Below are 9,712 nucleotides of genomic sequence, written 5' to 3'. Positions count from 1 at the left end.
GGGAAAGGTCAATGCCGGCTGTCAAGCAGACACCCATGGTTGTACCAATTGCTTGGATTCAAAGTACTTCAAGCTGTAACAAACCTTGGATATTCTGTGTTGGTAAAGCAGGGTTTGGGTGCTGGATTTCAGTGTCCATTCAGATGTAAGGACTGAAAGCCTACAGGTTTTTCTCTTACTTCACTTAGACCAGCTTGCTTCCCGTCCCTCCTCACAAGCACACATTCAGGCCTTTACACCCTTGTCATGTCACAGTTAGACATTCTGTGAGCATCTATGGGTAAAATAAGTGTTGAAGTGATGTTTTTAAGCACTGTATTTTGTAATTTCTTTAAATTCAGGTGTAAACAGGGTAAGATGACTCAATAGCATACAAAACACCTTTCTCATCCTTCTCTAAAACTGGAATTCAAGCCTACCTGAAAACAAAGTTCTAAAATGGAGGACTCCAGTCCACTGTGTGTTTATTTTTCATTTTCTTGTATGTGCAAACTCCTAGCAGACCAGTATTCAGAGTCCCTGAATGTAGTGTTCGTGCTGTGCATTTGACCTGATTAAAACCTTGGAATCTGAGAAAAGATGATATTTTGAAAAACAGTCAGTGTGTGCCTCCTTGTCTTGCCAGAAAAATAAAGGTTATGCTGTTGCCCTTACGTTTACATCTCTATTGCTGTGTGAGCTGGGTCAAAACAAAAGCCTTCCCTAAAATACTTTACAGGAAATCTAGATGTCCATACCCAAGATTTATAAATGCCGAGCACCTCTCTTTCTAACAACACCTCACAATCCAATAAAATAACCCCAAAGAGCTGCATTATTACTGGAAAACAAACCAAACAACTCCAACTTTCAGCAGTACTTTAAATCCTTTATACTGGAAATGACCTCTTAGATTTCCATTGTGCAATTGATGCTGCTTTGAGTGGGAGGAACAGCTAGAGGATCAGCAGAGATCTCTTCCAAGCCAAATTACTTTAAGAGTCCAGAAAATATCCGGTAATAAAAAGGGTGCTCTCAGAAGGATGCTGTCACCCTGTTGAACAAACCACACACATCGGAGCTGACCTATTTTCCTCCCTCCCCATGCAGCTGGAGTCAAGATCAGACACAGCCACAACGACTCATACTCTGGCAAGAGCTGGCTGTAACAACCATTCCAGAGCAATCACCATGCCACACCAAGTACCACACAGTATAAAGGCAGTTTTAAGATTCCTCTGTGCACATTTCAAGTTCATACCCTTTTTCTGATGTTCTTCACAGATAGCAACAAATTCTCTAGCTGGTTCTGTTATAGGGTCTGGGGAGTCTAAATACTTCTGATTAGAGGTAAGGAGCACTTCATCTTCAAGCATTTCTTCCTCACTGACTCCCCTCCCTTCCCAAAGAATCAAAATCCCTTTAACCCTCTGTAAATTGCATTGGCAGCGTGGGTGCAAGGGGTTTTGTTGTCATGTGAAGATAAAAATAACTCCCACCCACTCTTATCTTTCCTAAGGTAAATCATGCATGTGTAATAGCAAGATATGTGATTGCTGTCCCCTGATTTTTACTAGGAATGAGCAGGAAAATATTGGAGGTCTTACATATGAGTACAAGAAGCAACATCTTTAGTTTTGGACAGGCTCCAACTTTATTAGGTAAATTCCATTCTTGCAAGTAAAAAACCACAGAGTCAGAAATTGGATTGATAAGCATTCATTCCACAGATTTCTAGCCATTTTGTACTTTTTTTTGGTATAATAAAATAAATTTAAATGAAAAACCAGCTTCCTTTCAAATCTTTTGCTTTCAGAACAGTTAGCAAGGCCTCATTTTCCCACCAAAATATAGCAAGATAAAGCTACAATCAAAATTATGTCTTCTTGGCTTTCCATTTCTTATGGTCTCTTTTCTTTTTTTTTTTTTTTTTTTTTTTTTTTTTTTTGCTCTGAGACATACAATTTTTAAAAAATCCCATCTTTCCTCATCATTTTGATTTTTGTTTCTTCTCTTTTTGAAGCATGCAATTAAGTTTGCCAAGCTGAAATGAATGCAGTTTAATTGAAGGGAGAAGAAACAAGATGGAAAATTGAAACCTTTTGTTTTAAAAATCTCAGGGTCTTTGGGAACCTTCCCCATAATTTTGAACTCAAGGAATTTCACAGGGATTGAAAAATAAACAGGATTTGAACATGAGTAGATAGACTTAAAATAAATCACCTTGCAGTTAAAGCCCAAGAAAACCAAGAATTCTCTTCCAAAAGCAAGAACAAATGCGCTGATTTCTAAGGCTATTAGAGATGATCCTTTCACAAGACTTAAAGTCTGGATCAGACTTTATTCAATCTAGGGAGTTTAGATTTATAACTGAGAAAAACCAGGTGTGATTCTGTCCTGATTGCAGCTCAAGTAGTGCTCACATCTTCCCAGTAGCTGTTACAGTGCTGTGTTTTGGATTTGGAATGAGAATGAACACACTGAGGTTTTGGCTTTTTGCTGCTGTGTGTTTGTCCTGAGTCGAGGACTTTTTTTCCTTGTCTCCTCCTCAGCCAGTGAGGAGGTACATGAAAGAAAATGGGAGGGAGCCCAGCTGGGACAAGTGACCCAAACTGAGCAAAGGGATGTTCCACACCATGGAATGCCATGCTCAGTACACAAACTGGAGAGAGTTACCCAGAGGAGCAAATCTGGGTTTGGGGAGGGTGTCTGGCATCTGTCAATGGGTAATGAGAAATTGCATTGTGCATAACATTTCTTCCTTTTTATTATAACTATTATTTATCATTCTTGTTATTGTACTGTGCTGTATTTTCAATTATTAAACTGTTTTTATCTCAATATATAAGTTTTACTTCAATTTTCCTCCCCATTCCACCAGGGTAGGCGGGGAGAGGGAGGGTTTGAGTGAGAGATTGTGTGGTGTTTCATCTCCATCTGGGCTTAAAATCACAACAGATCCAAGGTAAACTGGACCTTTAGATTTTCCCTTCAACTCTTTCCCAACCACTGATTAACTTCCCTTTTTAGGTGAAGCAGTGTTTGTGGAGGTTAGTTACTCTTAAATAAAGCTACATACCAAGTGCCAGAAGTTCCTAAGTTTAGAAAAAAAGACTAGAGTTTCACTTCCAAACTAATGCTTTCTTTTTAGATTTGGGGTCTTAACACCACAAATATAAAAACAAGTGACTGAAACAGCTCCAACTGTTTTATCCACCCTTTTATCACACAATTTTATAATTGTTTTACAACAATTTTATCCACACTCTTCCATGTGTGGATAAAATTAAAAAGTAAAGATGGATTTGCTATGGAAAATTCAACTTGTAGCTCTTGATTTGAAAAGTTGGTGGAGAATTAACTGTTTTTTCTCATCCTTTAAGGCATGTTTTGTGCCTTGGGGCTGAGGAGGTGGTATGATGATGCCTCTTCCCTCAGTCTCTAGCAGCATTTTGCTTCCAATAGGCATAGTGCCTTTGGAGCCAGAATAGTACAGCTATTGTTGAGGGTAAGGCAGCAGAGAACTTTATTATGTACTGTAAGCACTGTAAATACTGGATTGTTTATCTTCATGGAGAACAAAAGGGCTATGAGTGTGTCTGACACCTGTCTAGGGGTGTAAATAACTGAGTAACACTTCATTATTCTCTTTTTTTTCAAATGTTTGCCCATGCAATCACTATATTAGTATTAGTATTACTATTACTACTACTATTACTGTTGTTGTTTGTTTTTCCTCTGTGGAACTCATCAAACTGAAAAAAGTCCTCTGCAATCTTAAACGTACCTATATTTTTTGCTTCCCATTTAGTTTTGCCCTCCCCCACACACCTTTTTCAGCACATCCGTGGTTTTGGGGATGTTTGGACCTTTGGCATCCTTCCTGCACCCTTTTCTGCCCAGTCCCCTTGCAGCCCTCTCAGCCCACTTGTGTCATTCCACAAGTGGAAGAGTCTCCATAACAAGTGGTCCCCAGCGTCAGCTGCACCAGAGGCTGCTCCACTGCAGATGCAGGGCTTGTCTCCAGCTGAGCCTTTGCCTCCCTGCCCACAGTCCTTCAGTCATGGAATCTATCAGAAACGCTGGGGCAGGCTCTGTGAATCTCTGTGCTTCCTTCCTGAGCTGTCACACTGAGAGCAACCCTCAAGCAGACATTCTCCTGTTAAATACAGTGAAGGTTTTCTATTGGCAAGAGGCTGGGAGCCTGCAGAGACTCAATTTCCATCCTAAGGACGTATTTTATCAATTAATGTCTAAAAGCTTTAAGCATTTCTCACCTCTGGAAAGGCAAGGGGTGAATTTACAGCACTGAAGTAGCCAATGGGAGCTTTAGCTAACTGATGATGCCCAAATAGAACTATCCAAATACACTTGCAGGAGATTTTCTTGGGAGGTTTTGGAATATGTTTAATGCAGATAAAATAAATGGTACCTTAATGAGTAGTCAAAATCAACAGTTGGCTATAAGTAAAAATGAACAAACAAAATCGACTTTAAGACTGTGCAATGTCAATCATTTTGACATTAAAGCAAATTTGATATCAGTTGGTGACACCAGATGATAGCATGATTACAAGGGGAGAGAATTGCACTGCCTATTTCTGTCTGGATAAAAATAGGCATCTTAAATCTCTTAAGATTTGCCAGCGCAGAGTCTGTCTGGTGTAAATGTACACATTGTGTCAACTACAGTTGAGTGAAAGCAGCTGTAAATGCTGGGAGCAAGCTCTATGCTAATCTTCAAAAAAATTAAAAACTCTTCAGAAACCTTTCAGAACTAGATATAGTTGGGTTTTTTGCCTGAGCACTGTGCAATTTTTAACTTTCAACACATCAAAAAAATTTGCAATCAAACACAGGCAGTAAAAAATATACATCCTCTGAAGTAAGATGCTTCTATTACACTTCTTTCCCTAGCATTGCAGCCATAAATTCAATGAATTACAGAAAAATGCTAATCTCTTCAGCTATTAAGAATAAACAATCTTTTCATTACAAATTTTTCCAGTTACCTTGTCCAACTTTTCAGAAGTCATGTCAGTTTCACAGAACTCTACATAATTCTTGAATTTTTCTGATCCACATAAAAACAAATTAAAACAAACATTCTTCAGAGAGATACAGATACAAAAATGACAACAGAGAATAAGTTATTCCTTTGCTACATCTCAGGGAATCCCTTTCATTACAGCATAGCACAGTTTCTGCTCTTCAAACAAAGTTGGGGCTGTGCTCTCACAATCCACAGATCTCTATTGATCTACATATGGCAAAGGTGTCACAAAACAGGGCATATGAAATTGGTCAGGAATTCACAAAAATTCAAACACCTAAAAAAAATTCACTTACAAACAGAAATAAGAAACAAGAATCAAAAAGTTTGGAAGGGTATTTCTTCAATTTTCTGCTAAATTGTCTCACCTTATAGTAAGTTTGTAAGCATTTAGCTTCTTGTAGCTTAATCATTTGGAGCAAAAGTGAACTTCAAGACATACCAACAAAAATTATATGTACAGCATGATTCAGTGCTCAGCCACTGTGGATGTATTATGGCAGAAGGAGTCAGCTAGATACATTCCAGATATACAGTAAAAGTCTATAATTTTTAAGACAGTTTATTTACAAGACAGCTAAATTAATACACACTCTACCTTGTCAGATTTTCTTTTACAAGGGCCCCCCTTCAGCAGAAAACTTCTGACTGATAACAGTTCAGAAAACTTCCTAGAGAATATAATATTATGATGTCTTGTTCTACTTGGACTATGCTACTCAAATGTTCAGCCAAAATTAGGGTTTCTCTTTCTCTCAATAACACAACAGGAAGGTCAGTATTAGTTTATGCAGCAGAACTTGATAATTCTGCCATCCTCATCCAGTATCATGGACAAGATCCTGGTTTAACCCAGGACAAATACTGACAGGGCATAATATCAGGAGATCCTGTCTCGAGTCCCAGCCTGTTCCCTGTACCAAAAAACTTGCATGAATAAACACCTGTGGAACCTTTATCGTTCACAAGTTTTCAGATGTGAACACACCTAACAATCTCCTACACTTGGAAGAGTAGGAAACCCTGTTTCAACACAATAAGCAAGGCATATGACCAATTAGTGAGACAATTAGCAAATTTTATATTGTTGGAATAGAGAAAAAAACTTTGGCTGTAGGATCAGCTCAGGAGAGCTGAGATGGTGAATGATCATGAATTTCATCACTACTGAGAGTAGCTTTCTATCCAAGAGGTTTTTGTCCACCAGGGTTTTATTCAGAGAAGAAATAAAGCTGAGATAAGCAGTATTTCATCACTTTGTTTGTCAGCCTTGAGTCCATTACCACAGCAAATTGGAAGATGGAATGTCAAATAACACTAACAATAACTAGTGAAAAATGAGAGTGGAATTGCAGACAAATAATCTATGATTGCTGAAGATTTTTTTATGTATAACAATCAGTCACTTAGATATGCCTCATTCCCTCTGTGGCTGTTGTAGGGGCCATAACTGTCAACCCTACCCTGCTTTTGCTGCACTCACTCCCAAACTCTATTCCTGGATTAAATAGGAATTAGGAATGTGTCTGAGGGTAGTGGAAAGACAATACAGAGCCTTTGAAGAGTGGAAGAAGAGCACATACTGGCAGTACAGAGGTCTTTACTAGCCAAAGCTGCAGTGGGGATCATAAATGATGTTGCAAAATGAGAGAGACTCCACAGTTAAAAACACTGACATGCCTATGCAAGAATAATGAATTTACCATGAGAAATCACAGATGAAGATTCAGCTGTAAGTACAGATTTCCCTCCCAGTTAGGAGGATGTACTGACCTATAAAATCATAGTATTTTGCCAAAGGCCTTCAGAGTTAAAAAAGTGTGGTCCAGTAAAGCAAAAGCAGCAGTAAAATCTCTTAAGTTACAATGTAAGTAAGGAACATGAAAAAAAAACAGCATACTTCAAGACACCAAGGTCACCAGAGCCAGACTGCAATCAGACAAGAAATTAGAGGAATTAATATAAGGTGTAGGGCAAAGGGTGAGGGTGACTTTTGTAAAAGTAACCTCTGCAGTATTACATATTACTCAGAGCAAAGGAGAGAGAGGACAGAATAGGGATTTCACTGAATGATTGGAGAGCTTATATAAAGAAAAAAGAAGGAAGATTTTTCTTCTGTACTGTTAAATGTCATTTTGATGTACAAAAACCCTATCCTGATGGGACAGAATTCATCCAAACAGTGATTTTATTGAAATAATAAACTCCTGAGAAATAGCTTGTGGGAGAACAGAACTACACACAGGGGAAGAAAAGTGAAAAGCCTGAGGATGTGGCTGAACAGAAAAACAAAAGGGATTACAGTGCTTGCAAATGAAATGAACTAACTCAGAGATTAAATTTGGGATTTGAGAGTACTACTAAAGTAACAAGAACCAAAACCTCATGAAGGAGGTCATTAAAGGTTTAATGTCCAAATGCAAAAAGTTTACAAAATAGAAAAGAAGGCCAGGAACACCTATATAAAGAGAAATGACAACAGAATGTCTGAAACCACAGCTATGACTTCACGAAGGCATGGATATAAAGTAGTTGTGGATATGAAGTTTTTGCAAGGTTTGTGAATGATTTATATCAGTCCTCTGTGTGGAGGCCATTTCACTGAGTTAAAGGTGGGCAGCATATCACCACATAATCTGCTGTTCTCTTATTTTATATTGAGGAGAAGATGGTGTTGTGTATATAAACACTTGTAATTAAGAAATTTCATTATCTTCACAAACCTGAGAAGTTTACATTTCCCTCCAAAATCTTCTCTTCTGATGACTAATGGATGAAGCATCTGCAGTCCATGGGGAATAACTCTTGTTATTAACCAGAGGATAACTCCTCTAGTCTGTTCTCAGATACCATTTTTTCACAATGGAGCATTCCTGTCTCATGGGAGTCATACAAGTCTCCTGGGAGCAGAGAGATCCTGGGAACCCAGATCAGGGCACTGCTGATAGTTACCTATCTCCTTCCCTGCGTGGCCAGCAAGTCCCTTAGAGAAGGGAGTGAACTACCAGCCAGGTGAATTGCCTCAGCTGAAGGTGTCCCAAGTACTTTATCCTGGGGAATATGCATGGATTAGGCACCACCTGTATTAGCACAATACTTCTCATGCTTCAGACACAAGCAGGAAAGTGGGCAATGTGGCCACCTTCAACAGCATAAGACACAAGGATGGGCAGCTGAAGTTACCCTATGGGCTACAAAGGACACCCATAGAGGATTTCTTTTTTCTCCGACTGAAAGTGTTCAAAATTAAAGGAGAAGAAGGACAAAGAGGGTTGCACAGGCAGCATAATGGCAGCTAATGGACTTTTCAGTCTAAAATGTTGAGGTAACTTTATTGAGATACTGAGAGTTCACTGGTAGCCACTTTGCTGGGTAGTTGTCCTGAGTTGAACCAACAGCCCCGAAGGATTGATTTTAACTACCAGATGAAGAGGTAAAGTGGGGATGTTGCAGAGACACAACATCCCTAGGTGCATGTGTACCTCTGTAGACATCATGTAAGGTGTGTTGTCATTATAGAATAGAAATATAAAAACCCTGTAATGTCTTCTTCCATGTTCTTGCAGTGCACAGCTGGCTTGCAGGAAAAAGTTCCTTGTAACCTTGTTTGTCCAGGCTGGTTCAGGCTGAAAAAACAGAGACTTTCCTTTAGAGCCCAGTTAGTTTCCTCTGTCTTTGTAACCATCTCTTTAAGAAATATAGATGCAACAAAAACAGAGAAGATGCAGTTCCAAAGCTGCAGGATGCTCGTTTCACTGTCTGACAGCCTGGAGTAGAGGAAACATCCCTCAGTTTGTTTTCCAGTAAAGTCTTAGCAACTTATTAGATACTGACTTTTGCACTAAACTTCTCTGTCAATAACCTCAGCTAAGAACCCTGCCAAGAAAAAATGCTGTGAAGAAAAAGAAAACGAAGCACATAGGATTCAGGGTGCATAGGAAGCAGCTAAAATATGTATATACTTACAAGAGATAATTTTTATGTTCACGCTGTCTCATCAATGCCTCCAACAACTCAATTTTCCTGTGATATCACAGACTCTGGATACATTTTATATTTCCAGAAATAAATTTCTTCTTCAAAGACCTTGAAATGCAAGTATTTTACACAGTGGATTATGACTCAAGTTCAGAGCAGAGTGAATATCTGGTAAAGTCCACAAATGCAGTATATGTGCACATATCCCAGAAAACAGAACCAAACACTCTGTAAAAAACCATTCTACTTCTTCTACTTAATATTTGTGGGTCATTGTACCAAACTATGAGCTCAGTACCAGACCATGATCCTGCACTGGACCCTCCATTGCCTTTAATTCCTTGAGAAAATAAAGCAAGCATTGAAACAGTTCTTTGTATAAGCACAAGATGAACTATATGAAAGAAGTAAAATATTTTGTTGGATTAACCCCATCTAAACAAAACTGTTATTAGAAAGCAATTTAAATTTTCCCCTTGGAGACAAGCAAGAGTCTTCATCATGGCTCCTGCTAAAATTGTACTTTGTTGCTGGTTACTCATTGCTTCACCATTGCTGTAAAACCTGCAGAAATATTATGAAATGTTCACACATAGCAGCACTGCAATACACGTTACCTGCTTCCATGATACGTGTCAAATTTTTCCCCTATAAGGGCACCACTGATTTTCAGTGTTTTTATAGAGACCTTTTACCTCACCC

Source organism: Onychostruthus taczanowskii, unplaced genomic scaffold, assembly GCF_017590055.1.
Source record: "Onychostruthus taczanowskii isolate IOZ18803 unplaced genomic scaffold, ASM1759005v1 scaffold27, whole genome shotgun sequence".
NCBI classification, from domain to species: domain Eukaryota; kingdom Metazoa; phylum Chordata; class Aves; order Passeriformes; family Passeridae; genus Onychostruthus; species Onychostruthus taczanowskii.
This window is presented reverse-complemented; position numbering follows the sequence as displayed.